Source organism: Lithobates pipiens, unplaced genomic scaffold (genome assembly GCF_037356315.1).
Source record: "Lithobates pipiens isolate NorthernLeopardFrog02 unplaced genomic scaffold, aLitPip1_a1.2 Scaffold_13, whole genome shotgun sequence".
In the NCBI taxonomy this organism is placed as follows: Eukaryota; Metazoa; Chordata; class Amphibia; order Anura; family Ranidae; genus Lithobates; species Lithobates pipiens.
In genome coordinates this window covers 76,255,005-76,271,778 of record NW_027507718.1, presented here as the reverse complement: position 1 = coordinate 76,271,778, position 16,774 = coordinate 76,255,005, and the positions used below count along the sequence as shown (strand labels likewise).

Sequence of the window (16,774 nt, the reverse complement as noted above, 5' to 3'; positions counted from 1 at the left end):
GCAGGTCACAGGGTAATCCGGGTCACAACAGGAACAAAAGGAAGCAGATCAGGTTACAGGAACAGCTAAAGACAATCCAGCAACTTGGGTCAGACAGAGGCAGCCTTATATAGGCCAGCAGGGGGAACCAACTGTCACATGATGCATCTATGGTGCTCATTTCTTCTACTTGCAAGATTGCCAGTACTTCCACGGCCTATTCGCTGACAGCAGTTTTCTTTTCTGAAAGTGGTTAAGAACCTCTAGCATTCTGCTAGGCAAAGGTTATCTCGGAAATACTCTAGTGCCCTCCTTGGTCTACTATGCTCCAAATTCCAATAAGTTCCAGTTCTTTCAAGAATGTTTGCCTACCCTACTTGCAGAATAGAGGGGAAGCTGATTCTAGCTGGAAACTCATATCTGGCCTGAGACCACATTCTGGAAAAATCTCACACTGTGACCTATTGCATTCTTCCTAAACAAAATCACAGCCTAGCAGAACTACTTTTCCGAAATGACTTAAAAATATGCATGGATTGAACTTTACCGGATGACAAGGGATTATACTTTTTATTCATCTATTAAAATATACATATATTAAAATATACTGAACAACCCTTTATGCCACCAAGCCACTATCACTAACACTATTTGAAATTTCTTGCAAATTCACCAATTTTAAAAGGGTTACATCTCTATACTCTATACATTTTTAGTAGATCCAAACTGCAAACTCCCTTATTTGACACAATGGGAGCGAGATCTGGATATTACCTTAGATCTAGAAAAAACGGCAAAATGTAAGCCAGTTATGATCATAAACACAGGCAGGAGGAAGTGATGTCACTCTCCTCGTGGCGGTCTTTTTGACCAGAACAGCGAGGAGAGAAGACATCCAAGTAAGTGCATCAACAGTACACTGACACATAGGCACACATAGGCACACATAGGCACACAAATCACCCCCCAGATCACCCCCTGCCCCACCCCCCCAGTAACAGTGTCACCGATTGCAGTGGTCATTTATTTACTGATCACTGCATTTAGTGTCATTTGTGACTGTAAAAAGTGTCAGGGCAGTTAACTGTAGGCCCCTTTAGGTCCAGGGTAGCCCCCCTACCCCCCAATAAAGGTTTAACACCTTGATTGCCCCCCAGGTAACCCTTTTACTCCCTTTTGCCAGTGTCACTAAGCAATCATTTTTCTGATCGCTGCATTAGTATCACTGGTGACGCTGGTTAGCCAGTTAGTTATTTAGTTATTTAGGTTCCCCGTCAGGTTTTTATATAGTGTCAGGTACCCCCATATATTACCTAATAAAGGTTTTAACCCCCTGATTGCCCCATGAGTTAACCCTTTCACCAGTGATCACCATATAAGTGTCACTGGTGACGCTGGTTAGCCAGTTAGTTATTTAGTTATTTAGGTTCCCCATCAGGTTTTTATATAGTGTCAGGTACCCCCATATATTTCCCAATAAAGGTTTTAACCCCCTGATTGCCCCTAGTTAACCCTTTCACCAGTGATCACCGTATAAGTGTTACGGGTGGCGCTGGTTAGTTAGTTTGCTTTTTATAGCATCAGGGCACCTGACATTTATTACCCAATAAAGGTTTAACCCCCTGATCACCCGGCGGGTGATATCAATTAAGTTTTGGGGTCAGATAGGGTCTTCGTCGCCCCCAGGCAGTGTCAGGTTAGTGCCAGTACCGCTAACACCCATGTGCAAAGCATACAACTCCCTTAGTGGTATAGTATCTGAACAGATCAATATCTGATTTGATCAGATCTATACTAGCGTCCCCAGCAGTTTAGGGTTCCAAAAATGCATTATTAGCAGGATCAGCCCAGATACCTGCTAGCACCTGCGTTTTGCCCCTCCGCCCAGCCCAGCCCACCCAAGTGCAGTATCGATCGATCACTGTCACTTACAAAACACAACACACATAACTGCAGCGTTCGCAGAGTCAATAGTCACTAACAGGTTTTTTTGGTAGCGTTTTATACAGTTGCTGACAGCCTAGGTGCTTTTTTACCTGTGAATCTCACTATTTGTATCAGTAAATTTAGAGCCCAAAATGGCAAATCGAAGGTACACTAGTGAAGAGGCCTACACGTTTCTGAGCATGACAAATAGTGAAGAGGAGGTCACTCATCTGTCAGATTCAGGCTCAGAATACGATCCTGTAGAGGACAGAGGCTCCATGACAGATAGCTCTGGCGATCTTCTGATGTTGTTGAGGTGCAAGAACCGCAGGTCCCTCATATGGAGCAGAGAGCCAGTTCTAGAGCCGCTATTCCTTCTGGTGAACTGGCAAGCACCAGCAGCCTAGTACACCCTGGACATACATCCAGCACTGCAGTAACACTTGGTGTCGTGGGGAGTCCCATAAGTGCAGTTCAAGCTGGCGAGGTGGCAAGCACAAGTAGTGTCCCGCTGCCACCAAGAAGAAGACAAAGGCAGGCCCGTCATTCCCATAGTGTCCTTCCTGCAGAATTTGCCAATACTGATTGGGTGCGCACCACTTCTGCAGAATCTGTACTTCCCCCATTCACTGGCCAACCCGGTATTCAGGTGGAAACAGCTGATTTTATGCCACTTTTTTTTATATTCACTGTTTTTCACGGAAGATCTCTATAGATCTATTGTGGACCAAACTAATTTATATGCTGGTCAACACATCACCACTAATCCCCAGTTGCCTTCCCTTGCCAGAGATTGGAAACCAATTACGGTTTCCAAATTTAAGACCTTTCTGGGCCTTTCCCTCAACATGGGCATACATAAATTCATGACGTTGCCGACGTATTGGTCCACACACCCAATTGACCATATGCATATGAGTTCTATGCCTCCATGTCCAGGAAACGATAAGAGCAGATCTCGCGGTTCATGCACTTCAACGACAATTAACATTTTCATCCTCGTGGAGACCCTGAATACGATCGGCTGATTAAATTTTCTGTCCGCTTGTCTTTCAAACAGTACCTTCCCAGCAAGCGTGCCAGATACGGGGTCAAGCTCGATAAGTTCTGTGACAGGGCAACAGGCTATACATGGAGCTTTACGGTTTATGAGGGAAAAGATAGTTACGTAGAGCCGGAGAACTTCCCAGATTACATAGGGAGCGCTGGCAAGATGGTACTTGGTGTCACCCTTATTCGGAAAGGGGTACCACTTGTACGTGGACAATTATTACATGAGCGTGCCACTGTTTAGTCATTTGTTTGATCAGCAGATTGGAGCATGTGGCACCGTGCTACCTAATCGCCGGGGCTTTCCCCAGCAGCTTGTAGATTCTCGTCTTAGGCTGGGGCAGAGAGCCTTCTTGCAGTGTAATAACTTGCTCACTATGAAGTGGAGGGATAATAAGAATGTTTTCGTTCTTACCTCCCTTCATGCAGACATGACAGTCCAAATTACTACGGTGACTGGTGTTGTGGAGAAACCCCTCTGTGTCCACGAATATATAACCAAAATATGGGAGGGGTGGACCTCAACGACTAGTTGTTGGCACCGTATCTAGTTGCCCGTAAGGCCAGACACTGGTACAAAAAAGTGTCTGCTTACTTATTTCAATTGGCTTTGCTGAACGCTCATGTGCTATACAGAGCTGGCAGGACTTTATCCTTCCTTACATTCCAGAAAGAGATTGTCACAGACCTTCTGTATCCAGACGGTTCTGTACCTCAACATTCCCAACCAAATGCAGTAAGCCGGCTGCATGAGAGGCATTTTCCGTATGTCCTCGAGAGTACCCCTACCCAATGAGCCCCCCCAAAGAAGATGTTGTGTCTGTACCAAGCACGGATATAGGCATGACACCCGTTATTATTGTCCACTCTGTCCTGACAACTCTGATCTTTGCATTCGTGAATGTTTTGAACGCTACCACACACTAGTGAAGTTTTAGCGTAGTGTACAGCATTTCACAGACTAGGACACACTTACACAGGGCCTCCCAAGATGCCATCCCATTTTGAGAGACCCGAACAGTTACAGTTGTTACAAGTACAGTTACAAAAAAAGTGTAAAAAATAAAAAATAAACGTAAAAAAACACAAAAAACTGTAAAATAAAAAAAACAAAAATAGTTGTTGTTTTATTGTTCTCTCTCTCTCTATTGTCTCTCTATTGTTGCTCTTTTTTACTGTATTCTATTCTGCAATGTTTTATTATGTTTTATCATGCTTGCTTTTCAGGTATATAATTTTTTATACTTCTACTGTTTACTGTGTTTTATTGTTAACCATTTTTCAACCGTTTTCAGGTGCGCCATTCAGCTGCAGCGTGGATTTATTTATCTTGACAGCAACAGCGTTTGCTCCCACCATACAAAAAGCTGTGACTCCGGTGCTGTAGGAGGTGATTTCACAGGGAAGCAGGGACGGAGGAGTGATTTTGCTCCTAACGCCACGTACATATGGTCAAAATTCCGATGGAGGCTTGCCCGTGGAAAAGTCCAACCGTGTGTTTGCGGGAGGATGCCCCCCATGCTTTGGCATATATAAATGGTGCATGTATGCCCATCATTAGAAGTGGGTGGATGAAGGCAGGATAAGGGTCTGATATGGACTTGGGGGGGACCCCCACGCTGATTTTTTCAGCATAGGGCTTCCCCTTTAAGTCCATACCAGGTGAGGGGGCTAGCAAGGTGTCAAACTCGCCGATGGAGGCGGCGACATTGACTTCCTGCGCTAATCCCGTCTACCTGGAGCCGCGTTCAAAATGAACGAACTTTTCTCCGTGTGTGGGCAAGTCCGTTCATTTCAAAAGTTCGGCGGACTAGCACACAGATGGGCAGATTGTCCACCGGACTGCCGAGTCCGGCGGACAATTTTGAGTCAAAACTTCTTTCTAAGTCCCCCAGACTTTTGGAAAGAAGAAGTCCGCCGGAGCCCACACACGGGCGAATTGTCCGCTGGATAGTCTGATCGTGTGTATGCGGCATAAGGGTGTACATTTTTGATTTCACTCCTCACTGCCAATCACAGTTTCGGAGGCCATGGAATGCCCAGATGGCAGAAACCCCCCTCCCCCAAATGACCCCATTTTGGAAAGTAGACACCCCAAGCTATTTGCTGAGAGGTATATTGAGTATTTTGCTGATCTCGCTTTTTGTCACAAAGTTTTGAAAATTTAAAAAAAGAAAAAAAAATGTTTTTTTCTTTACTTTCTTCATTTTCAAAAACAAATGAGAGCTGTAAAATACTCACCATGACTCTCAGCAAATATCTTATGGTGTCAAAATTGGGTCATTTAGGGGAGTTTTGTGCTATCTTGGCATTTTATGGCCATAGAAACTGTGATTGGTAGTGAGGAGTGAAATCAAAAATTTGCGCCCTTAGAAATTCTGAAGGAGGTGATTGGTTTTTGGTGTACACGGCTAGACTCCCAAAAAGTCCCACACATGTGGTATCCCCATACTCAGGAGAAGCAGCAAAATGTATTTTGGGGTGCAATTCCAACTTTTTGTAAAAAATGATTTATTTATTTTTTGTCATTATTCAATCACTTGGGACAAAAAAAAATATTGGGGGTTTTGTGCCTTCTTGCCATTTTATGGCCTTCAAAACTGTGATAGGTAGTGATAGGTAGTGAGGAGTAAAATCAAAAATATATGCCCTTAGAAATCCTGAAAGCGGTGCTTGGTTTTTGGGGCCCCGTACGCGGCTAGGCTCCCAAAAAGTCATGTGGTATCCCCGTACTCAGGAGAAGCAGCAGAATGTATTTTGGGGTGTAATTTCACATATTCCCATGGCATGTGTGAGCAATATATTATTTAGTGACAACTTTGTGCAAAAAGAAAAAAAGTTTGTAATATTCCCGCAACTTGTGGCAAAATATAAAATATTCCATAGACTCAACATGGCTCTCAGCAAATAGCTTGGGTTGTCTACTTTCCAAAATGGGGTCATTTGGGGGGTTTTGTTCTATTTTGGCATTTTGTGGCCTTCGAAACTGTGATAGGTAGTGAGGAGTGAAATCAAAAATTTGCACCCTTAGAAATCCTGAAGGCGGTGCTTGGTTTTTGGGGCCCCGTACGCGGCTAGGCTCCCAAAAAGTCCCACACATGTGGTATTCCTGTACTCAGGAGAAGCAGCAAAATGTATTTTGGGGTGCAATTCCACATATAACCATGGCATGTGTGAGCAATATATCATTTAGTTTTTTTTGTCATTATTCAATCACTTGGGACAAAAAAAAAAAATTTAATTGGCTCAACATGCCTCTTAGTAATTTCCTTGGGGTGTCTACTTTCCAAAATGGGGTAATTTGGGGGGGGGGGTTGTACTGTCCTGCCATTTGTAAAGCTGTGTAAATTCCAGAAAATGTACTCTACTTTGTAAACGCTATAACTTTAGCGCAAACCAATAAATATACTCTTATTGACTTTTTTTACTAAAGACATGTGGCTGAATACAATTTGGCCTACATGTATGACTAAAATTGAGTTTATTATATTTTTCCTATAACAAAAAGTAGAAAATATATTTTTTTTTCTAAATTTTCGGTCTTTTTCCATTTATATCACAAAAAATAAAAATCGCAGAGACAATCAAATACCATCAAAAGAAAGCTCTATTTGTAGGAAGAAAAGGACGCAAATTTCGTTTGGGCACAACATTGTGCCAAACGTACAGTGATGCACAGAACCATATGGCGTTAAACTGACAGTAACACACACAAAACTATATGGCATTAAACTGGCAGTAACGCACACAGAAGTAAATGGCATTAAACTGGCAGTAATGCAATCAAATAGACAGTGTTCAACCGTCACTACACTGACGCTATTTGAACTGTCCCTACTCTAGCTGTACAAAACTATATTGCGTTAAATTTCCATTTATATCGCAAAAAATAAAAATCGCAGAGACAATCAAATGCCATCAAAAGAAAGCTCTATTTGTGGGAAGAAAAGGACGCACATTTCGTTTGGGCACAACATTGGGCCAAACGTACAGTGATGCACAGAACCATATGGCGTTAAACTGACAGTAAAGCACGCAAAACCATATGGCGTTAAACAGGCAGTAATGCACACAGAAGGAAATGGCGTTAAACTGACAGCTATACTCTAGCTATACACTAATGTCAAGATTACGGACATGGTCTAACTACACTACACTGAAACTATATGAGCTGTCCCTACTCCACGCTAATGTTTGTATGAATGACACAGTATCACTACACTACAGTGAAACTATCTGAGCTGTCCTTACTCTAGCTGCACACTATGCAAAGCTGAATAATGTTCCTCCTCACTACACTTACACTATTCATAGACTGACACTAAACTAATATTCTACACTGACAATTGAAGCAAAATAGAACAGTATAGCACACTAATAGGGATGAGCTTCGTGTTCGAGTCGAACATATGTTCGACTCGAACATTGGCTGTTCGGGCGTTCGGCGAATTCCGAACGTTTGGGCCGTTCGCGTCAAAATTCGAGTGACGCGCGCGCGGACCACAATGCACTGCGGTGGCGCAGTGCATTGCTGCCCCATGATTGGCCAAGCATGCACTGTGACCCCGCATGCTTGGCCAATCGCAGCGCCGGCAGCGAGGAGAGCCATGATTGGCCACAGGCATCCTGCCTGTGGCCAATCATAGCTCAGGCTGTGTAGTGCACGCCCCACACTATATAAGGCCGCCTTTGAGGCGGCTTCGTGTAGTGTGTTACTTAGCATCTGAAGCAGTGGGTGTTCTGTGTACCTTCAACACAGTACACACCAATCGTTTTTGGCTGATTTCCTATCTTGCTGCTGTGTAGTGGTTGTTGTCTGTGCCCTGACTGCAGTATACACCACTATATTCACCTCACCTATATAGCTAGTGATCTATCTTTAACCACTTAACAACTGCCCATTGCCGATTAACGGCTTCAGGGGGGTTGTTTAACTCTGAGAGGCCGTTAATTAACGGCCTCCCAGAATTCTGCTCTCGCGTGCCCCGAGGTGTGCGCACTCGAGAGCATCCGTGACCGCCGGGTCGCATCACGGATCACGGTAAACGGCCGCTCATAGCGACCGTTTACCACGTGATTGCTCCGTCAAATGACGGAGTGATCACTTGGAAACAAACCGGCGTCATGTTATGACGCCTGTTCCTCCCTCCCCTCTCTGTACCGATCGGTACAGCGGAGGGGAAAGAGATCGGTGTCAGCAGCGATGTGGGCTGCATCTGCAGTGCCCACATCGCTGCTCACCGAATTTAACCCCTCAATTCCCTGCCAATACTCTGCAATACCAGTGCATACTCTGCAGTACCCTGCCATTACTCTGCAGTACCCCGCCATTACTCTGCAGTACCCCGCCATTACTCTGCAGTACCCCGCCATTACTCTGCAGTGCAGTACCCTGCCATTACTCTGCAGTGCAGTACCCCGCCATTACTCTGCAGTGCAGTACCCTGCCATTACTCTGCAGTGCAGTACCCTGCCATTACTCTGCAGTACCCCCCATTACTCTGCAGTAACCCCCATTACTCTGCAGTACCCCCCAATACTCTGCAGTACCCGCCATTACTCTGCAGTACCCCCAATACTCTGCAGTACCCCCCAATACTCTGCAGTACCCGCCATTACTCTGCAGTACCCGCCATTACTCTGCAGTAACCCCCATTAACCTGCAGTACCCCCCAATACTCTGCAGTACCCGCCATTACTCTGCAGTACCCGCCATTACTCTGCAGTACCCCCAATACTCTGCAGTACCCTGCCATTACTCTGCAGTACCCCCCATTACTCTGCAGTAACCCCCATTACTCTGCAGTACCCCCCAATACTCTGCAGTACCCGCCATTACTCTGCAGTACCCACCATTACTCTGCAGTACCCCCAATACTCTGCAGTACCCTGCCATTACTCTGTAGTACCCCCCAATACTCTGCAGTACCCTGCTATTACTCTGTAGTACCCCGCCAATACCCCGCCAATACTCTGTAATACCCTGCCATAAATTGCCATACCCAGCCATACTCAGAGATACCCAGCCATACTCGGTGATACCCTGAAATACCCAGCCATAGACGCCCCCCCACCCCTCACCGCCCTCCGGTGCTTCTACCAACTCGCCAGTACGATCAAAGCCAGAATCTTTTTTTTATTTTTTATTTCAGGCTTCCCAGCCTAGAGGTGAGATGTGGGGTCATATTGACCCCCCAGATTTCACTGTAAAGAGGACCTGTCACCCCATATTCCTATTACAAGGGATGTTTACATTTCTTGTAATAGGAATAAAAGTGATCAAAAATATATTTTTGGGGAAAAAAATGTCAAACTAAAATAAATAAAGTAAAATGAACAATAAAAAAATAAAATAAAAATTAAAGCGCCCATGTCCCCATGTGCTCGCATGTGCCACACATGTGAGGTATCGCCGAGAATGTTAGAGCGAGAGCAATAATTCTAGTCCTAGACCTCCTCTGCAACTCAAAACATGTAACCAGTAAAAAAAAAATTAAAGCGTCGCCTATGGGGATTTTTTAAGTAGCGACGTTTGGCGCCATTCCACGGGCATGTGCAATTTTGAAGAGTGACATGTTTGATATCTATTTACTCAGCATAACTTCATCTTTCACTTTATGCAAACATTGGGCTAACAAGTGGTTAATAATAGAGCTTGCAGTCAGTAGTGTTAGGAGATAGTGCATGCTGTCTGCGTGCTCTGTACCCAGTACATACCGCTATAATATAGGGCAGGCCCCTACTTTCAAACATCCAACTTACAAACATCTCCTACTTGCAAACGCAAGGAGACAGCAGCAAGTGAGATGAATAAAGATGGACGACAAAACAAATTATACAGGGGTGATAACCCTTCCCTATGTTTTCCAAAAAGCTTAAAGATAGTTTTTTTGACTGGAGCTACACTTTAAAAATGTACCGGTTGAAAATGACAAACAGATTCAACTTAACACAACAAACCTACACAGTCCCTGTCTTGTTTGCACCGCCTGTATACTGCTGTTCTGAGTATATAGGGCCTGGGGGCCACACGCATTTCCTTTTTTTAATATGGGTACGGGGTTCCCCTTAATATGCGTACAAGACCCAAATAGGCTGGTAATGGGCAGGGAGGGCTACCCATGCCATGTTTCTCAATGATTTTCAACCATATTGCAGGAACCAGATATAAGATTAAAACCGCAAGCAGTTTTAAATGGTGTTATTTCCGTTTAATGTCATTTTGTGCAGGGACTGTTCTAAACACGGGAAACACGTGGCACTTCACAGGCATACTACAGACACCCCCCAGGCACCATATTTAAAGGAATATTTCACTTTTTTTTTTCACTTTAATCGTCATTAAAATCAGTGCTCCCGCCAAAACGGCAGTTTTTAAAACTTTTTTTTGCAGTGACGCATGTCCCCTGAGGCAGGAGGCAGGTCCCCAAACCCTTTTTAGGACACTATCTTGCATATTAGCCGTTAAAATTAGCACTTTCCAATTCGAACGTTCGAGTCCCATAGACTTCAATGGGGTTCTAACGTTCGTACCGAACGCGGGGGGTCGTTCGCAAGTTCTGGTGCGAACCGAACCGGGGGGTGTTCGGCTCATCCCTACACACTAAATAACTGACAGCACTAAACAGAGCCCTGTTCTATCTCTCGACACACCTAAATCACACTGAAAATGGCTGCCATTGAAAGAATACTTTTATACTATGGGGCGAGAATGAGCCATGATTGGATAAAGTCATGATGACAGTGTGCAATCATGACTCTGACAGTGCTCCGTGCCCTGATTGGCTGAAGCTTTCACTGCTTCAGCCAATCAGGGCTTGCAATGCACTGTTCAGCACTGCAATGCATTGTGGTTGGTTGGGGGGGCCGAAACAAACGGTCGAACGACCCGTTTGTTCAGCTGTTCGTCGAACGTGCGAACAGCAAAAATTCTTACTTATGCTCGGGCCAAACAGTTCGCCCATCCCTAGTCAGACGCTCCCACTCTTTTCTTAGGAAATTGAATGTTTATCTAATAATAGTTAAGAATGTATGAAACACCTTGCATACCTGGATTTTATATATATATAATATCGTGTCATTTTTATTATTGTAATGATCACATGGAATCTACCTTTCTGGTTAAAATAAAAAAAATGTAAAAAAATGTTGTATGACCCTGGTGGAATCTAATTATAAAAACATTGCTGCAGTGATAAAAAACAAAATTTCAGCGTATATGCTGGCCGACAAGCAAGCGCCCGTTCGCTCAGAAATCACGTGACAGCGTCAGCACGTCTAAGTAACCCGACATGCGTTTTGTCATACAATGACGTCGTCTGGTACTTAAAGTTTACTTTTGTTTGTGAGTATAATTTGTTTTTATTTTGAATAAAGCTGCTTGCCTGTTTTACACTATGGGAGGCTTCTATATTTATGTTTTCTGAGTTACCATTGGCATACATATGAGCTTCCCGTGGGGGGTTCCAGTCTGAATTGGTGGAGATTTGCGATCCATCCGACAGACCACATTGTGTATGTTAAGTGAGCATTTACACGCTTCCTTCTGGTAAGCATGCATTTTTATTGGTGATTAGCACAGTTTGTCGGTGAAGGAAGATTGCACGTTGATTAACATTATTGGAAGGAGATATTATTCTCACTGAAAGGACTTTTTTCCCTTTGGGTTGTGGTTCACTGTTCCACCTCTATTTATGCTTACCGTATATACTCGAGTATAAGCCGAGATTTTCAGCCTCTTTTTTGAGGCTGAAAGTGCCCCCCTCGGCTTATACTCGAGTCATCGCTGTCTGCCCGCTCGATCAGCGTGTCGAGCAGACAGACAGCGGCCATTCTATAATTCAAAAGCCGCGCCTCCGGCTCCGCCTTCGCCTGTGATAGGCGGAACACTGAATTTCCCAGCAGCCTGTGTTCCGCCTATCACGGACATCGTATCATCCTCGTACTACGGACGAGGATGATACGATGTACGTGATAGGCGGAACACAGGCTGCTGGGAAATTCAGTGTTCCGCCTATCACAGGCGAAGGCAGCGGCGCAGCTTTTGAATTTTACAATGGCCGCCGAGGCGCCGACGAAGAGGGCACGGGACGGAGGCAAGGCAAGGCACGGCAAGGCAAGGCACGGCACGGGACGGGACGGGACGGGACGGGACGGAGGCAAGGCACGGCGGCGAGGCACGGAGGCAAGGAGGCAAGGCACGGGACGGAGGCTCGGGACAAAGGCTCGGGACACAGGTAGGCTGGACACACACACACACACACACACACACACACACACACACACACACACACACACACACACACACACACACACACACGGATGGATACACACACACACAGGGATGGATGGATGGATGGAGACACACACACACAGGGATGGATGGATGGATGGATGGAGACACACACACACAGGGATGGATGGATGGATGGACACACACACACACAGGGATGGATGGACGGACACACAGGGATGGACGGACACACAGGGATGGACGGACACACAGGGATGGACGGACACACACACAGGGATGGACAGGCATGTCTTACCCTCGGCTTATACACGAGTCAATAAGTTTGCCAGTTTTTTTGGGGGTAAATTGGGGGCCTCGGCTTATATTCGGGTCGGCCTATACTCGAGTATATACGGTAATTGCTATTACCATTTTTATTAGAATATTTATTGATTTATACATTTTTTTCACTTTTATTATTTTATTTTTTTTGTAAATTATTTTTATTGAGAGATTTTCACAAGAAAATTTACAGTACATTGACAAGATAATCTCAATGTATTCTCCACATTTTCGCAACAGTATATAGCATGTCACAAAGCAAACAGGAGAGAGAAGCATAAAACATTTTGATAAACATACTGCAAACAAAAACATAACAGGTAACAAAGAACTGTCAAAGACTGGTCTGTCATATGTCCAAAAGGAAGTGCAGGTAGGGATAAGAATGCGAATGGTTCTACATAATCGCTACTTTTTAGCAGGGGTAGCTAGATTCCAGGTTCAGGATTTACGACATGTGAATACTCTTGTACCATGTTTCCCAAATTTGCCAATTGTTATCAAACTGAATTTTTTTCCCCATCCTGAGGGCTAGGATTGATTCATAAGTGAAATTTGAGTGGGTGGTCGGCCAAACCTCTGAGGCATTGGGCGCTTGATTGTTTTTCCAAAATCTAGCTGTCAGTGTCCTAGCCACCAGGAGAATGTGGGATACAACAACTCTAAAGTTAGGTGGATATTTTTCAATACCCAAGTTAAGAATTGCCAGGCCTGGTTCAGGAGCAGAGAGAAAACCTGTTATACTAGAAATGACACGAAATATGGTGTTCCAGAAGCTTTTTAAATGCTTACAAGACCAAAACATATGAAGGAGGTTACCAACCTCCCCACAGTTCCTCCAGTACAGGGGGGAGGACTCAGCGAGACCAAATTTTGGGATCCTAAATGGAGTAAGGTACCAGCGCAGAGCGATTTTTTGGGCTAACTCCCAATGTCTGACACACTTCGAGGCCTTGTAGTTAGCTTTGAATGCATGGCACCATTGTGACTCTGAAAAGCTTCATCCCAAGTCCTCCTCCCAGCGCAGATAGGGACGAGACTTAATGAAGGCAAGCTTTTTCTGGAGGAAGTTATAGAATAAGGATATTCCTTTAGGTAAGGAGGGATTGGCATCGATAAAGTGCCAAAGAGATTCAGCTATCGGGACACTGGTAACTTTACTGTCTTTCAGAAAATCAGAAATTTGATAGTGTTTGTATACGTCGGTAGGCTTTAGCTGAAAGCGCGTCCTTAGAGAGTGGAATGCAGCCACCGTACTCCACTCTCAACCCATGCTTTGGTAGTGAAATTAGGAATTAGGAAGTCTAAGGCCTGCAGAGGTATAGGAAGTGCAACCAATTTAGAGGTCTGAGGCGTGAATCTAAGAAGATCTCGCCAGGCCTTCAGGGAGGCCCGAACAGTATCGGGAAGTGAATGGAGAGGCCAAGGTTTAAATGAGTCTGTAAGAAGTAGAAGTTTTAGGTTTTGGGTATGACACAGGGCTTTTTCAATGCAGCACCATTTAGGTTCCTGGACCGAGTTAAACCAGTGTGTAAGTTGGACTAGCCTGGATGCTAGGTAATAGTCCTTTAGGTCTACCATGCCCATACCACCAGCCAACCTGTGTTTTATCAATAGTACCTTGGAACATCTAGGCCTTCTGGAACTCCAAATTAATTTATTCATTAAAGAGTTAAGTCCGGAGAAATGTTTCCCAGAGGGGGTGACAGGTAGTGCTCTAAACATATACAGGATTTGAGGGAGCATCAGCATCTTGAAAGACGCGAGGCGCCCTGACCACGATAGTTCACACTTGGCTAGTCTATTTGCTTCTTTAGTAAGTTTGTCTATAAGTGGGGGGAAATTAGCCTCTGCTAAATGGCGAGCTGTTTTGGTCAGTTGGAGTCCCAGGTAGGGGATGGTGGATTTACTCCACTTATATGAGAATGTGGACATCAGGTGAGTGCGGAGAGGGGGTTCAATGTCTGTGTCTAGAATTACTGACTTGGAGAAGTTCACCTTGTAGTAGGAGATCAGGCTAAACTCCTGGAGTACCTGGTGGGCCTGCGATAAGGATGAGGCTGGGGAGGTTAGGAAGAGGATGATATCATCCACGAACAAATTGATTTTGTGAGGGCCATCCTGCATTGGGATGCCTGCAATCAAAGGGTGGGAACGGATTCTTTCTGCTAATGGTTCAATCAGGAGGTTGAAGATTGTAGAGGATAGTGGGCATCCTTGCCTGGTGCCGTTTGAAATAGAGAAGGGGGACGATAGCATATTAGAGGTGAAGACCTGTGCTGAAGGGGCTGAGTACAGAGCAAGAATGGCTGAGAGGATTGGTCCACCAAAGCCAAACTTCCGTAGAACCCGATCCATATACCTCCAATGAATCTGGTCAAACGCCTTCTCCGCATCCAAGGAAAGGAGCAGAGAAGGCGTTTCGACGGGTCCCCGCGAATTGAAGAACTCCAATAACACGCCTGGTGGCATCCGAGGCTTGCCGGCCAGGCATGAACCCCGTCTGATCTGGATGGATCAGCGTAGGGATTAGGGGAAGAAGTCTTTGAGCAAGAATCTTGGCATATACCTTAACATCAGTATTTAATAGGGATATTGGCCTAAAATTGGAGGGAGTGGTAGGTTCCTTACCCAGGTTGGGGATCGTAACTACATAAGCTCTAAGCACACTTTTATTATTTATTTTCATTTATTAGCATTATCTAGGAATTTGTGCAATATTTATTTATTCACTATTTTTTATATATGTTGATGTATTAATTGGGAAAGTATTCACTCATTTTTTACTGAATGTATTTATTATGGTGATGGTCTGTAGGTTGTGATAACACCAGATTTGAAGAGGTTGGAGTATATAGGTAGCGCAGCTATACATTTTTGTTTTTTATTGATATTTTGGATGTGCATCACATCCTAATAGCTGCAGCTTTAGTAATTTGAGGGAATATTTTTTTTTTTCGAACTAGGAGCGCAGTAATTTTCCATGTTTACTTTGTTTATTGCTGCAGTGATACATGGTCCTCATCAGAGTGGCTAAAATATGGCTGCAATCATTATCTTGCTACTTCAGACATTGTGGCCAGAGTGGCACTAAGTTTCACATTTGGTGACAATGCCCTTTATTATGTTTTAGACCTAGGCATTTGGGTCCCTGCTCACTGTGAGGGAATTATCACAGGTAAGCATGGAGTTATATGAGGCATAGAGATAGGATCAGGTCACCACCCTAAGGACTAGCAAGAGGGAACTATGCAAGTCGTATTGGAGGCTATCTGTAGTGTCAGCTAGTGGGAGGTGTCTGAACTTGGAATCTAGTCTACCTCCTCCTGTGGGACATCACTGAGAAAGGAGTAATATCATGGTATGGGTGCATGATGTCAGCGCGCTGCGTCTCCTCAGGGCGGAGTGTGCACCCCAGGGATATATAAAGGCGGTAGTTCCCACTTGTCCCCTGAGCTATTCACATAAATCTGGGAATTGGACTGGGGGACTAAATAAGACACCACCTATATCCATCAAGTAAGTGACTCTCTTTTTAGAGAGTTGCATGAAGGAAAGTAAGAATTGCCTCTTGAAGAGACTTCTCTCTTTACCACCTGCTACCATGATGGAAGCATGGCACCCCTACCCTATGTGGATAGGTATGTATATATGTATGTATACATCTCCCATGATGCTCCACTACACTGCAGAGTGCATGAGCCTCATGGGAAACGTAGTTCCAAAACATCTGGAGTGCCAAAGTTCGCTATCACTGACCTAGGAGTTCCTTAGATGGAAAGAATTCCAATGTGTTGGGGTAGTTATAGGGATAATAGAAGTAGTTTGGGACGTAGTTTGGACAAAGAGCATGTGTGAATGAATTTTGATTGACAGATAAATTCTAATGCATCACAGATAAATATAAGGCAAGCCAGCTTTGTGGCTGCTAAATAGTAGCATAAAACGGTGGTGGAACTTAGAGGAGTGGGTAAACCAATTGATGCAATTAATTTGTCTAGATTATTGAGATGGGAGTTTGATACAAATTTATGTTAAACTCTTACAGACTGCTGGAATCAAGGAGGTATATCTCTCTGAATATCCTTTTTGGGTTGCATTCTCAAGACTCTGACCGAGTAGTCAACACAAATGCCAGTTGAGATTTTAATCTATTGATTGTTGGTTCATGCTGTTCTGACTAAATGTTGGGCATGTGTAAAACGTGTATTATGTATCTATGGAAACCGTAGATGCATTCTAATT

At 44.3% G+C, this 16,774-nt stretch overlaps 1 protein-coding gene across 2 annotated transcripts in view; it reads left to right on the top strand.

Moving 5' to 3' along the window:
- The window catches only part of ADAMTSL1 (ADAMTS like 1), a 1,178,053-nt gene that overhangs the window by 475,347 nt on the left and 685,932 nt on the right, over positions 1-16,774 (top strand). The window lies entirely within an intron of this gene.